The sequence below is a fragment of the Stegostoma tigrinum genome, chromosome 33 (genome assembly GCF_030684315.1).
Source record: "Stegostoma tigrinum isolate sSteTig4 chromosome 33, sSteTig4.hap1, whole genome shotgun sequence".
NCBI classification, from domain to species: domain Eukaryota; kingdom Metazoa; phylum Chordata; class Chondrichthyes; order Orectolobiformes; family Stegostomatidae; genus Stegostoma; species Stegostoma tigrinum.
The window spans coordinates 8765930-8783739 of record NC_081386.1 but is presented as its reverse complement, the minus strand read 5'-3'; the positions used below and the strand labels follow the sequence as shown (position 1 = coordinate 8783739).

General features: G+C 43.5%; 1 protein-coding gene across 8 annotated transcripts in view; it reads right to left on the bottom strand.

Moving 5' to 3' along the window:
• The window catches only part of sema4ba (sema domain, immunoglobulin domain (Ig), transmembrane domain (TM) and short cytoplasmic domain, (semaphorin) 4Ba), a 386815-nt gene that overhangs the window by 259678 nt on the left and 109327 nt on the right, over nucleotides 1-17810 (bottom strand). The gene's annotated exons all lie outside the window — the stretch shown is intronic.

Genomic DNA, 17810 nt, shown 5'->3' with positions numbered 1-17810 from the left:
ATTCCAGGACTTTGACCCAGCAACAATGATGGAGTGGTCATATAATTCCAAGTCAGGACAGTGAGTGGCTTGGAGGGGAACTTGGAGGTGATGGCGTTCCCATGTGTCTGCTGCCCTCGTCCTTCTACATGGAAGTGGTCGTGGGTTTGGAAGGTGCTGTCTGAGGATCTTTGGTGAATTTCTGCGGTGCATCCTGTAGATAGCACACGTTGCTACTACTGAGCACTGGTGTTGGAGGGAGTGGATGCTTGTGGATGTATAAAGTGTTTCTTATTATTGGGACATGGGCATCATTGGTGGGCCAACATTTATTGCTCATCCCTCACTGCCCTTGAGGAGGTGCGTTTTTATGAAACACTGCAATCTATATGAAGCAGGTACTTTCCCCAATGCTGTTAGGGAGGGAGTTCCAGGATTTTGATCCAGTTACACTGAAATGACATCAATCTACATCAAAGTCAGAACAGTGTATGACGTGGAGGGGACCTTCTGGTGGTTAGTGCTCCTCAAACTTTGGCCCGGTGACCCTCATTTTGAAGGGTGGCAATTGTCACAGGCCTAATCAGTGGATTGGGCAGATGAGAGAGCAGGCACCTTTTAGAGCAGAATACAGCTGCTATAAATGAATTGAATTGAATTGAATTATTTATTATCACATGTATTTAAAAAAAATACGATGGAAAGTGTCGATTGTTGCCATGCTCCGGTGCCATTTCAAATTACTGAATATATTAAAATATATTAATAAAATGGAGTTAATTTTTCTCTCCCCTTCTTGTTCCTGCTGTATTGCTCTACTTGACATTAGCCAAGATCTCTGCAACGCGCTCCGGGTATCGGTATTGGGCCTCCACCACTGTCAATCCTGCCACAGCTGCATCCCAGCTGTAGCCATGGGCCAATCGCGCATCGACATTCATCCAGACGATGCCGCCAGATCTCGGTCACAGCGGTCCTCTGCCAATGCTGCTGCTCATTTAAGCATTGAGCCTAGCTGTGGGCCTGGAGCCTTGGCTCAGCCTGAGTCCAGGCCAGGGTATTCAGTCCAGGACTTGATCCTTGCTCACTGGGAGATCCTGGGCAGCGGTGCAGCTGCATCTGCCTTCTTGCTGTCACCGGATGCCTTGTCCTTTGTGATTCACTGGCATCAGCCATTGCTGCTCTCCACCATCTAAGTCCACCATCTTGGATTCAACAATTGCTGCTTCAGACTGCAATCCCCAAGAATCACCATGGGATGCCATTTGAGACCCCAATCTCATTTTAGGAAGCTCTGTTCTTGACAATACAGGTCCCGGGTTTAGAAGGTGATGTCTCAGGAACTTTGCTGAGTTGCTGCAGTGAAGAAAGTGAATATTGAAGCTAGTGGATGGAATACCAATCAAGCAGTCTTTTTTTGTCCCGGATTGTGTCAAACTTTTATTTTCTATTCATTTTTTGTGGGATATGAGTGTCACTGGCTGGCCAGCATTTCTTGCCCATCCCTAGTTGCCCTTGAGAAGGTGGTGGTGAGCTGCCTTCTTGAACCACTGCAGTCGTCCTGCTGTGGGTTGACCCACAGCTTCTCAAGTTGGAACTGCACCCATTCAAATAAGTGGAGAATGTTCTATTACACTCCAGTGTTTTAGCTTGTAGATGGTAGACAGCTTTCAGCAGAGGAGGGGAGTTACCTGCGGCAGAATTTCTAGCTTCTGAACCAATCCTGTACAGCACAGTATTTATATGTCTTGTTTTAGTCAATGGTAACCTGCAGAATGTTGACAGTGGGGAATTCAGTCATGGTAATTACAATTTGTATCATGTGATGATGGTTAGATTTACTTCAATTGGATCATTGTCTGGCAATACTGTATTGAATAAATGTTGCTTGCCACTTGTCATCCCAAAGCTGGATGTTGTCTAGATCTCGGTCCAGATCTCGGTGAATTTGAATACAGATTGCTTCAGTGTTTGAGGAGTCGTGCATGGTGCTGAACATTGTGCAATCATTGACAAACATCCCCACTTCTGACCTCATGATGGAGGGAAGGTCATTGATGAAGCAGTTGAAGATGGCGGGGCCTAGGGCACTACCCTGAGGAACTCCAGCAGAGTTGTCCTGGATCTGACATAATTGGTGACAAAGCCATCAGCACCAATTAGGCCGAAGTGGTGATATTCCAGAGATAGAGATGGTAGAGGTGCTTCTGCTTTGGTTATATCAGTATGCAAACATATGAATTTGGAGGAGGAGTAGGCCCTTTGACCCCAAAGTTGCTCCACCACTCAATAAGATCACAGCCTAGTCTGTTTGTGTTTCAATTCCACATTGCCATCTGTCCTCAATAACGTCTCATTCCTCTATCTTTTAAGACTTTATCTATCTCTGCCTTCGTCAATGATCAATGCCTCTATTGCCATATGAGGCCGAAAAATCCAAAGACTAACATCTGTTTTCTTCAACTTTCTTTCAATTATGCTTGTGGTTAACAACATGGCAATGACCAGATAATCTGTTTCTTTTTAACTGAAGGATGAATGTTGGCCAGAATGCTGGGGATCACTCCTGTACTCTTCTTCAAAGTAGTGCCATGTGGTCCAATTGAAAAGGCGGGTGGAGCCTCAGCTTAGCATTTCATCTGAAAGACAGCATCTCCAACAGTGCAGCTCTCCCCAAGTACTACAGTGAAGTGGCAGCTTTGCTCCTTATGTGTTTAAGGTCTGTAGTGAGATTTGAAATAAGGCCAGGATCACGTCCTAGGCATGGATGGGGTGCAATGGAGAGTCAGGGGAATGATACAGAGCAATTTAGAGAGCTGTTAAAATGCATGGAATAAAATAGGTGACAATTTGATTGAGTCACTTTTGATGAATAATGGAGTTGACAGAGAGAAACTTTCTGGAGCCAAAAGGGACCATGGCCCATATATTACAGCCACATTGTTTGCATGACAGAAGAAAGCAGTTCTTTGTGCAATGGATAGGTATGGTGGTTCAGCGGTTAGCATTGCTGCTTAACATTGCCAAGGGACTAGGTTCAATCCCAGCCTTGGGTGACTGTACGTGTGGTGTTTGCATGTTCTCCTGATATGTGTGCGGGTCCCCTCTGGGTGCTCTGGTTTTCTTCCACAGTCCAAAGACGCAGGTTAGGTAAATTGGTCATGCTAAATTGCCCGTAGTTCCTAGGGATGTGCAGGCTTGGTGGAGTAGCCATGGGAAATGTGGGGTTACAGGGATAGGTTAGCATGCCTTTCAGAGGGTCAGGGTGGATTGAATGGCCTCAAATGTTGTCTATCAGCACTGTAGGGATTCTACAATGGAAAGTGGGAACACTCTTGCCAAATAGGTATAAATGATAAAGATCAGTTGAAAATGTCAAACCTGAGATCAATCAATTTTTAATCGGCTCATAACAGGCCTGGAATTAAGGCAGGTAGCCGAAGATAAGATACAGATCAGGTGTGCTCTAGTTGAAGGAAATACCAGGTTCAAGGGGCTGAATGGCCTTTCCCTAGTACAGTGTTGAATGCAAACTATTTTTTAGTTTATTTGCTCGAGATGCCTTAGAGAAAAACAAACATGAGCAGAACAGAAACAAAAGACAAACTCTCTCAGTTCAAACTAAGTTCACAAGGAGGCACGCAGTTGGCATCATTCCTGGGATCAGTTATAGATTAAACAAGGAGATTGGCCGAGAGAAATCACTGGTTTAAAAAGCAGTTATCAGAACTTGTCAGTTGGAATCCTTATAGTAGAGTAAACCGTCAATGCTGGTTTGTAAACATGTGAATAGACCATAATTTTCATTATAACTATCAGGGGTGTAATCTGTATCATGTGCCTCTATTTCGATGCTCCTGGATTTGATCCATTTGGTGGCAGTAATTTAGGGTTTTTCATCCTGGAATCTGTACTGGTAATGCCCCTTTAAATGCTACTGCGTGGGGCAATTGTAACTTTGGCATTGTGTAAGTGCAATTAATTTCAGTCAGTTCTTGAGGAGGTAGTATCAATGTCAGCCATTTGCAAGTTGTCACTTAAAGAAACTGTCTAACTACTCTCTGCCAAAGCATCTGTGACCTAATTCCACAATATTATGCTTTCTTTTAATCCATTTCCAGTATTGAACACAGCTGACCTTGCTCATTCTTACTGGATGAGCCATTTGTAAGTGTTTATACCTTTAGTTTTGATGCAAAGTTTTCTCAGAGCAATAAATTGTAATGTGAATGGATCTTATAAATATACAAATTAAAGTCACAATTTTGCTGTTTAATCGAGGAATGGTCAGGACTAAAAGAACACTACTGCATTCACTAAATTAGCCAATTTGTGACAAAGTGCATTTAATGATAGAGTTTCACAAGAACTGTAAGCACTGATACATGATACAGCTGGATCTTAGTTTTCTGTGTTCTTAGAATTCCTTAATCTGGAGATACAGATCTTATGTGTGGCTTTGCAACTAGTTCATCAGCAAGACTTAAAGCAGGGAACCTCACAGCTTTTGTATACATCTCTGAGCTAAAGTAAAATTGCGTGAGTTAGACAAAAAGGTATCAGGTTCAAATTCGTTAAGTGGAAAATTTTAAACTAATAACAGGTTTTCACAATCAGTACAGACCTTGCCTTATGCAAATCAGCTGCTGTAATCTTCTATAATAATGACAGGAGGGACTACATTTCAATGGTACTTCATTGACTGTAAAGTATTTCTGAGGTCATAAGAAGTCGAAGCAGGAAGTAGGGCATTAAGCCCAACAAGTCAGCTTCACCACTGAATAAAATCACAGCTGAACTAACTAAGACCTTAACCACTATCCCCCCACCGCCCGCACCCTGCCCCCCCACACACACCTTCCCCTTTATCCTTGACTCCCTTGAAGACCAATATGAAACTTAGCCTTGAACATATTCAATAACCTTGTCTTCACTGCTTGCTGGGGGAGATCATTGCAAGAGTGGATTATCCTCTGAGACAGAAAACAAAACCAGCCTATCTCCATCTTACACTGGTAACCCCTTGTATTGAAACTGAGTCTCCCCAGTTTTAGATTCTCCCTTGAGAGAAAACATCTTCCCATTATCCTGTCAATGCCCGTCTAAGTATCAATAGGATCACTCCTTATACACCTAAACTGCTCAGAAGAATATATATTTTCTTAAACAACCTCTTCAGAGATGGAGCAAGTGAGACTCATTCCTGGGCCTTCTGGCTCGGAGGTAGGGGCACTACCAACACACCACATGAGGCCCCTGCAAACTTTTCAATGAAGGTAAACCTCGTCATGAGCAACACCTTTTATTAGGCCATGAATGTAATAAACTTTGCATCTGATTCAAATCAACTTGTAAAGCAGGATGAAATGGAAGACCTTGAGTCTCTAGATTAACGCAGTCAAGGGTCAGTACAGCGTTCTCTCTACGCAGTCTCCTTTGTCTCTTTTTTAATGGCGAAAATAGGTGTACATTAACAACCACGTTAATGGGGTTAAACCAGATAGGGAGTCAAGGATTATTGTGATACTGAAATTGGGACACCTCTAGTGGTCAACTGGGCACTGAGGCATCCCAATTTCGGTCTGCAAGACTGAATTTCCACAGTCTCAGACTGAAGAGCTTTGGACTGGCAGATGGAGTTTAATTTAGGTAAATATGAGGTGTTGCATTCTGGTAAGACGAATCAGGGCAGGACTTAACTTAATGGCAAGGCTCTGGGGAGTACTGTCGAACAGAAACCTTAGGGTGCAGGTTCATTATTCCCTGAAGGTGGAGTTGCAGGTAAAGTTATGAAGAAGGCACTTGGTATACACTTGCCTTTATTGGTCAGTTCATTGAGTATAGGGGTTGGGAGGTCATGTTGTAGCTGTACAGGATGTTGGTTAGGCCACTTTTGGAATACTGCACTCAATCCTGGTCTCCCTACTATAGGAAAGATGTTGCTAAACTTGAAAGGGTTCAGGAAAGATTAACAAGGATGTTGCTGGGGGTTGGAGGGTTTGAGCTGTTCGGCCAGGCTGATTAGGCTGGGACTATTTCACCTGAAGTATCGTATGCTGAGAGGTGACCTTATTGAGGTTTATAAAGTCATGATGGGCATGGATAGGGTGAATAGCCAAGGTCTTTTCCAGATAAATAGAAAGCGGGACATAACACCAGCGCTTCGTCAGAGGCTCACTGATGATGTTACCTAGAATGGTGACGAAACGTCTGAAAACGAACCTTCCAGCTCAGCGAGCAAACTCACATCCAGAACCTCAACCTGAGCTAAAAATCTTCTCAAAACTCGCTCTTTTCCCAGCGTTGGGGAGTCCAAAACTGATGGCATTGGTTTAAGGTGACAGCAGAAAGATTTATAATAGACCTAAGGGTCAACGTTATCACACAGATGGTGATACATGAATGGAGCAAGTTGCCAGAGGAAGTGGTAGAGGCTGGTACAATAACAACATTTAAAGGGCATCTGGTTGGGTATATGAGTACGGCGGGTTCAGAGGGATATGAGCCAAATACTGGCAAATGGAATTAGATTAGTTTAGGAAATCTGGTCAGCATGGACAAGTTGGACTGAAGGTCTGTTTTCGTGCTGTACAACTCTATGGTTCTTTTCATTTTCCATTTGCGCATTGAATATCTACATCTGCCAAGGTTTGTGTGGATGTGGTTTGGGGTTGCAAATAATCTTTGTGGCGATCAAAGCCAGGAATCTGCTGCGTCATGTCTTTCATGCAATGTCCCTTGATTCTTATTAACTCTGTTCAACTTTTCAAGTTTCATCACAGTTGATGTTGCACTGCTGAAGGTTAAGCACAGGATCCCAATGAAACTAATGCAACTTCACAAAGTGCCAAGACACTTCACGCGGTCCTGGTGGATGGGACTGTAAAGATTTGAGGGTGCTGCCTGAACGGAAATTATTTTGTTTTGGTGTGAACGATTTAATAGTTTCACAGACGATAGCATGTAGTGAAAGTGCTTTGCAATATTGTTATGTATAATCACTGGTAATGTATCTACTCAGACAAAATGGAAACCAAACTGGTTCCTCACATAACAAAACCCTTTAAGAACTGGGAACTGCAGATGCTGAAGAATCCAAGATAACAAAGTGTGGAGCTGGATGAACACAGCAGGCCAAGCAGCATCTCAGGAGCACAAAAGCAGACGTTTCATGCCTAGACCCTTCATCAGAGACACTCTGATGAAGGGTCTAGGCCCGAAACGTCAGCTTTTGTGCTCCTCTGATGCTGCTTGGCCTGCTGTGTTCATCCAGCTCCACACTTTGTTACCTTTAAGAATTGGGCTTTGTTTTGTGAGGAACCAGTTTTATTTCAGATCAGGGAGACAGTCGCTAACACCCATGTATCTGTATCAAGGTGTTTGCTGTGTAACATCACCAGGTGAAGTTATCAGCTGCCCAAGGGCATATTTCAATACAGGATTCTAGCACTAGGTTTGAGAAAGGAGGATCATGGAAAGATTGGAAAATAAATAAAGTATTATGTTGCTCAGTGCCATAACTAACCAACGAAGCAAGCAAAAACTAGCTAACAGCTTCAAAAAAATATTGATAGCCCAAACACAGGCCAATGGCACTTGTGATTAACAGTCACAGAGTCATAGAGCATGGCAACAGACCCTTTGGTCCAACTCCTCCATGCTGACCAACTTTTCCACACTGATCTAGTCCCATTTGCCCCCCGTCTGGTCCATATCTCTCTAAACCTTTCCCACTCATGCACCACACACACACACACACACACACACACACACACACACACACACACACACACACACACACACTACCGTCTGCGTGAAAAAGACCCTCAGGTCTTTTTTAAATCATTTCCCTCTCACTTTAAACCATTGCCCTCTAGTATCAGACTCCCCAACCCTGAGGAAATGACATGGGCTATTCACACTATCCATGTCTCTCATGATTTTATAAACCTCAACAAAGATTAAGATTAGATTCCCTACAGTATGGAAACAGGCCCTTCGGCCCAACAAGTCCAACACACCGCCCCTTGAAGCATCCCACCCAGACCCATTCCCCTATAACCCACACATCCCTGGTCACTACGGGCAATTTAGCATGGTTGATCCACGTAGCCTGCACATCTTTGGACTGTGGGAGGAAACCGGAGCACCCGGAGAAAACCCGCGCAGACACAGGGAGAATGTGCAAACTTCGCACAGACAGTCGCCCGATGCTCGAATCAAACCCAGGTCCCTGGTGCTGTGAGGCTGCAGTGCTAACCACTGAGCCATGACCCGTGGCCTCCGATGCTGCAGGGAAAAGCGTCCCAGCCTATCCAGCCTCTCCTTATAAGTCAAAGCACTCCAAACCCGGCAACAAGGATGCAGAATCTAAAGTACCAAGAGGCATAGGGCAAAGGCTGGTACACAGAGCCAGGCCACAGAGCAGACACAATCCCATCGAACAGCAGAACAGGCTCAAGGGGCCGAATGTTCCCCCACCACACCCACCCTCTTGCCCGCGTCACTCCTGCTGACACTAGTGCAAACACCACTGCCAGCAAGCCGCTGCACTGATTCTCCCTGCACACCTACTAATTGTTATCCTCAACCACATCCCCTCAACTGAGCAGCAACGCCTGGCACTCTGCTCTCTAAGCTTGTAAATCTTTCCTGAACCCTCTCCAATTTAATGACGTCCGTCCAATATCAGGTTGACCAGAGCCGCACGCAGTACTTCAAAAGTGGCTTCAGCAACGTCCTGTACCAGCAGAACATGACGTTCCAACTGAACAGAGTACGAGGTCAGCACATTCCTGCGACTGTTATCATGCACACAGTCTCCTTCAACAGCACCTGCCACTTACGAAGCTAAAGGCTACAAAACTGCTCTATCCTGGAGATGGAGCAGTGCAAGTATCCAGCAGAGAGCTGTTTCTCTGCTGTTATGATCTTGGTAAAGGAAACTTCTTGAAGGCAGCAATGCTGGCAGCCAGCTCACGAGACCCACATCCCATGGAAGAATTAATTTTAGTAACTGTGGGTGGAATCTTTCGAGCCTGCTTGGAACATGTGGATGCATGTACAGGGGAACCTATTTGGAGGAGAGGCAAAAGATATCAATTTCGCAACATCCATTAAGTTCTCAGGTCCTTTTGTGCGGATTATTAATGGTCAAAAACCCTGTTTTGCATTTATTAGCATGTCATGTACGTTCTCTTAACACCACAGCGCACAGGAATTCTATTCAAGGTCACAATTCTATCAGGCAACAATCAGAAACTCAATGATGTCAGGTCAAGTATTGGTGTAGTAGTAGTATCTCTACCTCTGAGCCAGGAGGCCTGGGCTCAAGTCCCACCTAGGATTATATCGCAGCATGTCTGAACAAGTTGATTAAGGTAAGTGCAAATCGGGCATGTTCCTGGTGGGATAGACTTACTCCGGTGAGTATAAACATCTTTTCACTTCACACACAAAAGAAACTACACTTCGTAGCAGCTAATGCACTGTCAGGTCACTGACCTTCCATCACACCTTAGAATAATGTACAAGAATCTTACATCTCAGCAAAGAGATGGGTCCATGGGTCAAGGACACATTAGAAGTGTCTGACAGAGTCACCGAACACACAATCTCCTTTGCAGTTGGAGCTATACAATGCTCACAGTCATAGAGAACATAGACAGCGGCACATGCCTTTCTGGAGTTCTTTTTTAATTCATTCATGGATAAGAGCATTACCCATCCCTAATTGCCCAGAGGGCCGTTAAGAATCAAGAGTCAAGACCATTGCTGTGGGTCTGGAGTCACATGTAGGCCAGACCAGGTAAGGATGGTAATTTCCTTCCCGAACGGACATTAGTGAACCAGATGGGTTTTTTTCCAACAATTGGCAATGGATTTGTGGTCATCAAAAGACTCCTGATTCCAGATATTTATTGAATTCAAATTCCAGCATCTGCTGTGCAGGATTTGAGCTGGGATCCCCAGAACATTGTCTGGGCATCTGGATTAATGGTACAACAATAATTCCACTAGGCCATTGCCTCCCCCATGCAGATCATTCATTTTGTTATGGCACTGAAGCCAGGTTCTTTCGAGCTGCCCCCAGTTGCTGATCTTTGTCGCTTCCTCTGTCCATGCTGTCTCCATCAGTTGGCATGGCCTCTTGCTGCCGTGCCTGGGAAAAGGAACTCCTCCTTGCTCCTGGGCAGCCTTCTAGAGAAAACCTCACAGAGGCCTTGCTAGTGCGTGGTACTGCCTTTTGGCTGGTCTCTGACATCTGCTGGAGTGGATGGGCACAATGAGCAGAGGCGGAGTGGTGTTTCTGGGTTGCAGAGAGTAAAGTACCGTCAGAAAGCCTTTGGAATATGTTGGAGCCTAGAAGGTCAAACTTCCTGCCCACAAAATGTAGGGTTTTACACACATGTGCGACGAGCTGTGGAGATTGTAATTGTGCAAGAAAACCTGATCTGCCTCCATGTGGAAGCACATTTTCAAGTCTGTCTCCACATTCCCCCTCCTTGTGGGACAGTCTTGTTCAGGAAGTCAAAGATATAGAGTGGGAGCAGGTAGGTTCAAAACTGAGATGCGGAGAAATTACTTCTCTCTGAATCTGTGGAACTCATCACCCCACAGTGCACTGGAGGCAGAATCAATCAACTTTCTCCCTATGTATTTCAGAATCCTCTCCCCATCCCCCTTTTCCGATGAAGGGTCTAGGCCTGAAACGTCAGCTTTTATGGTCCTAAGATGGTGCTTGGCCTGCTGTGTTCATCCAGCTCCACACTTTGTTATCTTGGATTCTCCAACATCTACAGTTCTCATTATCTCTGATCTCAAGAAAGAAACATATGTTTCTGACAAAAAAAAGGGGATAAAGGACGATAGGAGGCAGGCTATAATGTGGAGTTGAGACCAGGATAAGATCAGCCATGATCATGTTAAATGGTGTTTGGGTTCAGGGGGCTGAATTGCCTGCTTCCCCTCTTAATTCCTATGTTCCACGCTTAGTCTCAGAAACATAATTCCTTTGTCTCAGTATCGTCTATACCAGACAGCATGCATGTTAACCTTTGTAGAGCTAACCACTTTCCCTGTACTTATCTACATATTGCAGTTCTCTTAAATAAATGCACTGCCTTTTACTAAGATTTACTGAGGTGACTAATCTATTCACTGCTTTAAGGTCATCCCTAATTAAATAGCCCAGTGATACTTTAAATTGACACAAACCTTCCTGCAAAGGCTAAAGTTTAATCTAACTGCAATATAAAGATGAATCAATAGCAAAACAAAATTAAGGGCTTCCAGATGAAATCTTTTTTTATTAGTGCTCATATATCCTCTGACCTTTCTAATATTGCTTAAAACATGTTGTGTAACAGAAGAGTAAGAATCCCCCACCCTGCATGCTTTCTGCCTTTACAAATTGCGAGATCTGCCATTTGATAAGCAGAATCGTCCAGTTTTGAACAAAGTACTGAGGTTTTCAACTACTATAATGTGGAGAACAAGATGTTCAGCCGATAGGCTGCCAACATCAGCAAAGACCCTTCCCACCCCAGTTATAATCTCTTCCAATCTCTTCCATCAGAAAATGCAAAAGCTTAAGCACACGTACCAACAGGGTGAAGATCAATGTCTTCCTCACTGTTATTCAATGCTGTGGTGTTATGAATTTGGAATCAACACTGAAAGAGATTTACATCTACTGAATTAGTTTTCATGACTTGCTCTTTTACATACAGTGAAGTCTGTATTAGATATTTATAACTTTATTTCTTTTCAGCATGGCTCCTGATGTCTGCCAATGGTGGATTCTGTCAGTTGGCATGAAGGGCATAAGATCAAAGGATGGTGAGTTTGGAATGCATTGGCACGAGTTGTCATTAATTTTGCATTGGAGCCACAAGAGTTAATAAGGGTAGTTGGGCGTAATGGATTGGTGTGTGTTGGCATGGGATTGTTGGTGATGGTGGAGGGGATCTGAGGGGGTAGGAGGAATAAGGGCTCGAGGGCCTAAAGGACCTGGGATCCCAAAGAACCGATGTAGCCTTGGGAACCCACAACAGGGTTAAGGTTAGGGAGCTTAACCCTCCCATCATGTGGCTGCCTCCAATCCGCACCTAGAAAAGGCAGGGGAAGGGTGGCAGCAGGGCATATCCATGTCACACATCTGCTTCCTCCCTGAACAAACATCCCATTCCTTGAGACAACAAGGTGTAGAGCTGGATGAACACAGCAGGTCAAGCAGCATCAGAGAAGCAGGAAAGCTGACGTTTCGGATCTGGACCCTTCTTCCGAACACCCCATTTCTGAAGAAGGGTCTGGACCCGAAATTCAGCTTTCCTGCTCCTCTGATGCTGGTCTGTTGCGTTCATCCAGCTCTACACCTTGTTGTCTCACATTCTCCAGTATCGGCAGTTCCTACTATCTCTCCCATTATTTGGTACACTTTCTCCTGAGGCAGAAACACGAACCTGCCCTTCCATCCCATATGCCTGAATGTTGATGGGTACATTGCAACCTTTTACTCATCCTATTCCCATAATCCTACAGACCATTCGTAATCAATCTATCAATGGCAAGCTCAAACATACTCAGAGACTGAGTTTCCACAGCCTTCTGTGATAGAGGTCCACAACATTCCGAGTAAAATATTTTCTCCTCATTTCAGACTTAAGTGGCGTCCCCCTTATTTTTAAATTGTACCCCCAGTTCTGAACTCCCAAACTAGGGGAAACATCTTACCCACATCTTCCTTATATCATTTTTCGAGATTATAGACCCAGTTTGGCGAACCAGGAAGTTTCCCAACTCCCAGTGTCTGACTCTCAAGTCAAAATCCAGACCATAATGTAAATGCCTCATTATGTGTCAACAGTTTGTTCCCAGCCAAGGTTCACTTGTTTGGGTCTCATCAATGTATCAGGGAGGCTGTAAGTTTAAGGTTCACTGCTGTGATACGTGCACGGAATCCTGATCGTCACTCCAGGGGACACCGCACTACTGGAAGTGCCACTTTTCAGATGAGATATTAAACTGTCTGCATCTACGACTGGATGTAGAGGATTCCATGGCGATACCTGAAGATGAACAGGGATTATCAATATTTATGATTAAAATACAAATTAGTGGGATTATTGCATTGTTGTTCTGTGTGCTTTTCCCGTGCACTGACTGGATGCTTTTCTTCCCTGGTGCTTCCAGTGTTTACAATTCAAAACATATTTTATCAGCTGGGATATCCTAAGGTTGCAAAAGGTGCTATTGTGATTTAAATGTTGCAAAGAATCATGCTTTGCATGCTTGATTTTTTTGGTATTCACTCACGGGATACATGCATCTTTGACTAGGCTGCATTTATTGCTGATCCCTAATTACCCAGAGGGCTCTTAAGAATCAACCACATGTAGGCCAGAGGTGGTAAGGATGACAGATTTCCTCCCCGAAAGAACATGAATGAAGCCTATCAGTTTTTCCGACAATTGATAATTGTTCCCTGGTTATCATTAGACCCTTATTTTCAGATTCTTTATTGAATTCAAATTCCACCATCTGCCATGGTGGGATCTGAACATGTGTCCCCAGAACATTAGCTGAGTTTCTGGATTACATAAGAAATAGGAGCAGGGGTAGGCCATCCCTGGCCTGTCAGGCCTGCACTGTCATTCAATAAAAACATGGCTGATCCTTCTGTGGGCTCAGCTCCACTCACCCACCATTACCTCCCCACATGTTAACTATCCCATGATGTAAAGTTTAATTGAACCATCTAATAACAGCAGCACTGTTCCACAAGGGACTGCAATTTCCATCAGGAATGAATCTGCCCCCGGGATGAGAGGTATTTCTCAGCAATGCTGAGACATTCTGACAGTCCTGCAACAGACTTTTACAGAACTCGGTCAAACAACTGCAAGCCTTGCACCCTGAGGAAGGAAGCAGCTGCTATTTATGAGCCAGTAGGAACTGCAGATGCTGCAGAATCTGAGATAACAAGGTGTAGAGCTGGATGAACACAGCAGGCCTTTCAGGCCTGGGCCCATTTCTGAACAAGGGTCTAGGCCTGAAGCGTCAGCTTTCCTGCTCCTCTGGTGCTCTTGGCCTGCTGTGTTCATCCAGCTCTACACCTTGTTATCACAGCTGCTTTTTATCTCTGCTTTATTGATGCTCCTCATATAGTGAGAAAGTATTAAAAAACGATATTTGCCAGTTGACTGATCACAATCACCTAATGTATTGTACATACACAGGGCGTTCCCAGTGGTTCAGGTCAGTGTTTGCAGCAGGAAGTCATTGTTCCTGAACGTATATCCTGCTCTCTGATTAAAAATGAAGACATTATTTTCCTCTATAGCATTAACTAATATTTAACTTCTTCCAAAAATCTATAACGTGTCACTAAGTTAGGGTTATCCATCTTTCACACGTCTTTTTTTCTCTTAAACCCCTGAGAATTGTCATTATCTTCATCAGAGTTTATCACCTGAATGTTTGTGGGAATAACAGTTTTGTTTCTGCCCCACAGAAATTTATTTCATTAAGAAAACTACAGTGGAGAGTGGCTGAAAAAGCAATCACTTCTAACTGCTAAAACCCGAGTTTTGATGAACGTTACCATTGTGGAGACAGCTCACATGAGGATCTACTGTCGCTCCAGCTTTAGTAAGTCTCAGGACACACTCTTCTGTTTAAATTGAGTCATGAAGATTACAAAATCATCACCAGCAACAGGATTTCACCATCATTTCATTTCCGAATGTCTCTTTTCCTACTCTGAATGCAAGAGGGATATTTCCTTATGGGTTAGTAGCTGCAGGATGAATTGCTTTCACTCCCAGTTTCCATTCAACTCCCATTTCACCACCTATTAGTTCAGGGTGCTCGTGTACATTGTCATTCAGCATGGATATGGGCCCTTCGGCACAACTCATCTACGCCAATCACGTTTCCTAAACTGAACTAGTCCCACCTGCTTGCATTTGTCCCAGATCCCTCCAAACCTTTCCTCTCCTTGTACCTGTCCAAATGTGTTAAATGTTGTAATTGTTTGAACTGATCCATTTCTAAAATGAGTGACTATTGTCCCTAAAGTAGAATATTAAAATAATCGCCCTTTCTACACAGAATCTATTTGGGAAAGCCACAGTGTGCACAATATTGCAAAGCACAGGTGACATTCAACATGTTGATGTGAAACACAAGAAGTTAGCAAGCAGGTGCAGCAAGTAATTGAAAAGGCAACTGTAATTTTGGCCTTTACTGCTAGGGATTTGGAGCCTAAAATGAGGCAAGACTTCTATAACTGTATAGGGTATTGTTCAGACTACACCTGGAGAACTGAGTATAGTTTGGCCCCCACACTAAAGCAAGAATATACTGGCTCTGGAGGTGGTACCAAAGAGATTCACTCAGTTGATAATAGGAACTGCCGATGCTGGAGTCTAAGATAACAAGGTGTAGAGCTGGGTGAACACAGCAGGCCAGGTAGCATCAGGGGAGCAGGAAAGCTAGCATTTCAGGTCTGGACCCTTCTTCAGAAATAGGGGACAGGAAGGAGGCTCTGAAATAAATAGAGAGGGGAGGGCGGTGATAGAAGGTGGATGATGGAGCAGATTGGTGGGGGAGAAAATGGTTATGTCAAGGAGATGGGCATGAAGCTTGTAAAGGTGAGGGTAGGTAGGAAGTTGGGATGGGGGTTGGTCAGTAAAGAGAATTCTGTCCCACCGAGGATTGCAGTCTGGTGTAGTAGGGTGGAAATATCAGTTGTTGGTGAATGTGGGGTTCAGTCACTATTTCTGCAAGAACTGGAAAAGACATTCACTATATTAATGCCTACACTTGCTAGTTCCTCTGCAACTTGGCCGCCATCTTGACTTGGAAATATTTTGTCGTTCCTTCAGTGTCACTGAGGTCAAAATCCTGAAACTCCTTCCCCAAAAGTGCTGTGGTCTACCTACACCCCAAAGATAACTGGTTCAAAAAGGCAGCTCACCGCCATCTTCTCAAGGGCAATTATGCTTGGGCAAAAAAGTCCTGGCCTAGTCAGTGATGCCCACATGAATGAATAATACATTAAAACGCAGTTGCAAAATCATATTAAAATGCTGTTGTAAAATCAAGTTTTACTGGAAAAAAATTCCACAAAATTATACATTTAAATATAATCTTACAGAATTAAAAATTTAAGTATTTTTGCAAAATTAAAAATGTAACCTTTTTAATGTACAATAAATTTGTTGAGAATCTATTAATTTTTGTTAAGATTTATCAGACATTTTAAATATCAATGACTTTTAAAATGTCTAATAAATCATAATAAAAATTCATAGATTTTACTTTAACAAGATTTATCAGAATTTTAAAAGGATTCACGTTAAAAAAAAAATCCATTTTAACTTTGTAACAGTATAGGCCTCCTCATTAAACATTCACAAACTGAGAGGAAGCTCCTTACAAAATGAATGTGAAATTTTAAAATGTAATTGTATTTAGAATTTGTGGGCAATTAGTCCAGATTCATACTGGTTGTACGTTTTTTGAAGTGGTAAACCCCTGGGAATAGACTTGTGTGCCTTTGGGTTACAACTGACAGAAAATAAATTGGACCTTGCCGCACTGTAGCTACAAGAGCAGGTCAGAGGCTAGGAATCCTGTAGCAAGTAATTCACCTCCTGACTCCACCATCTTACGGGGGTTTTACTGTAATATGAGTGTAATATGTGTATGAGTGCAGCTCCAACAACACTCAAGAAGCTTGAATCCATCCAAGACAAAGCAAAGCAATCTACCTCGTATCACCAAAGTCACCACCTCCAGTGTTCATTCCTTCTACCACTGACACACAGCGGCAGCAGTGCACTGTCTATAAGCTACATTACAATAACTTACCAAGGCTCCTCTGACCTCGGAGGACATAGGCAGCAGATACATGGGAACACCAGCATCTACAAGTTCCCCTCCGAGCCACTCACCATCCCAACTTGGAAACATATCACTGTTTCTTCAGTGTCACTGGGTCAAAATCCTGGAATTCTCTCCTTATTGGCATTGTGCACATGGACTGCAATGGTTCAGGAAGGCAGCTCACCACCACCTTCTCGGGGGCAACAAGGGACGGGTAATAAATGCTGGCTCAGCCACGGATGCCCACATCCTATGAATGAATAAATATGTAAAGCCTGGGTGTATTTCCTGATCTACGCTTTGCATTGGGAATTGAGAATTGTATTGGACCTTTGAAACAAAGATTCACTACTTTGGTGGCACAGCAGATAAGTGAATGCACAATTCCTCAAGAACCCTACAAAATGATTAGGTCACTGTTTCAGCTGATGGGGAGTAATAAGAAAAAGACATAAATCTGCCTCTCTCTTGAGAGTGGATTGGAGCAACACATTACGGGGCAAAATAACTATCTTCTTTAAAGATCCAGAGGTAATACTTTAATAAAAATGAAGTGTTTCATTAAGATTGTCAGTAGGAGGTTGGGATGCTGCTGAAGGACTTGGACTGGTCAGCAGAGTGGCCAAAGAAGTGGCAGATAAAATACAAGGTGGGAAAGGGTGAGGTAATGCACTTTAGTAGAAAGAAGAGGCATACACTATTTTCTAAACAGGGAAAGGTTTTGGAAATCTGAAATACAAGGGGACTTGGGAGTTCTAGTTCAGGATTCTCTTAAGGTGAACATGCAGGCTGAGTTGGCAGTTAGGAAGGCAAATACAATGTTTACATTCATTTCAAGAGGGCTAGAATACAAGAGCAGGGATGTATGCTGAGGCTGTATAAAGGCTCTGGTCAGACTGTGTTTGGAATATCGTCTATAGTTTTGTGCTGCGTATGTA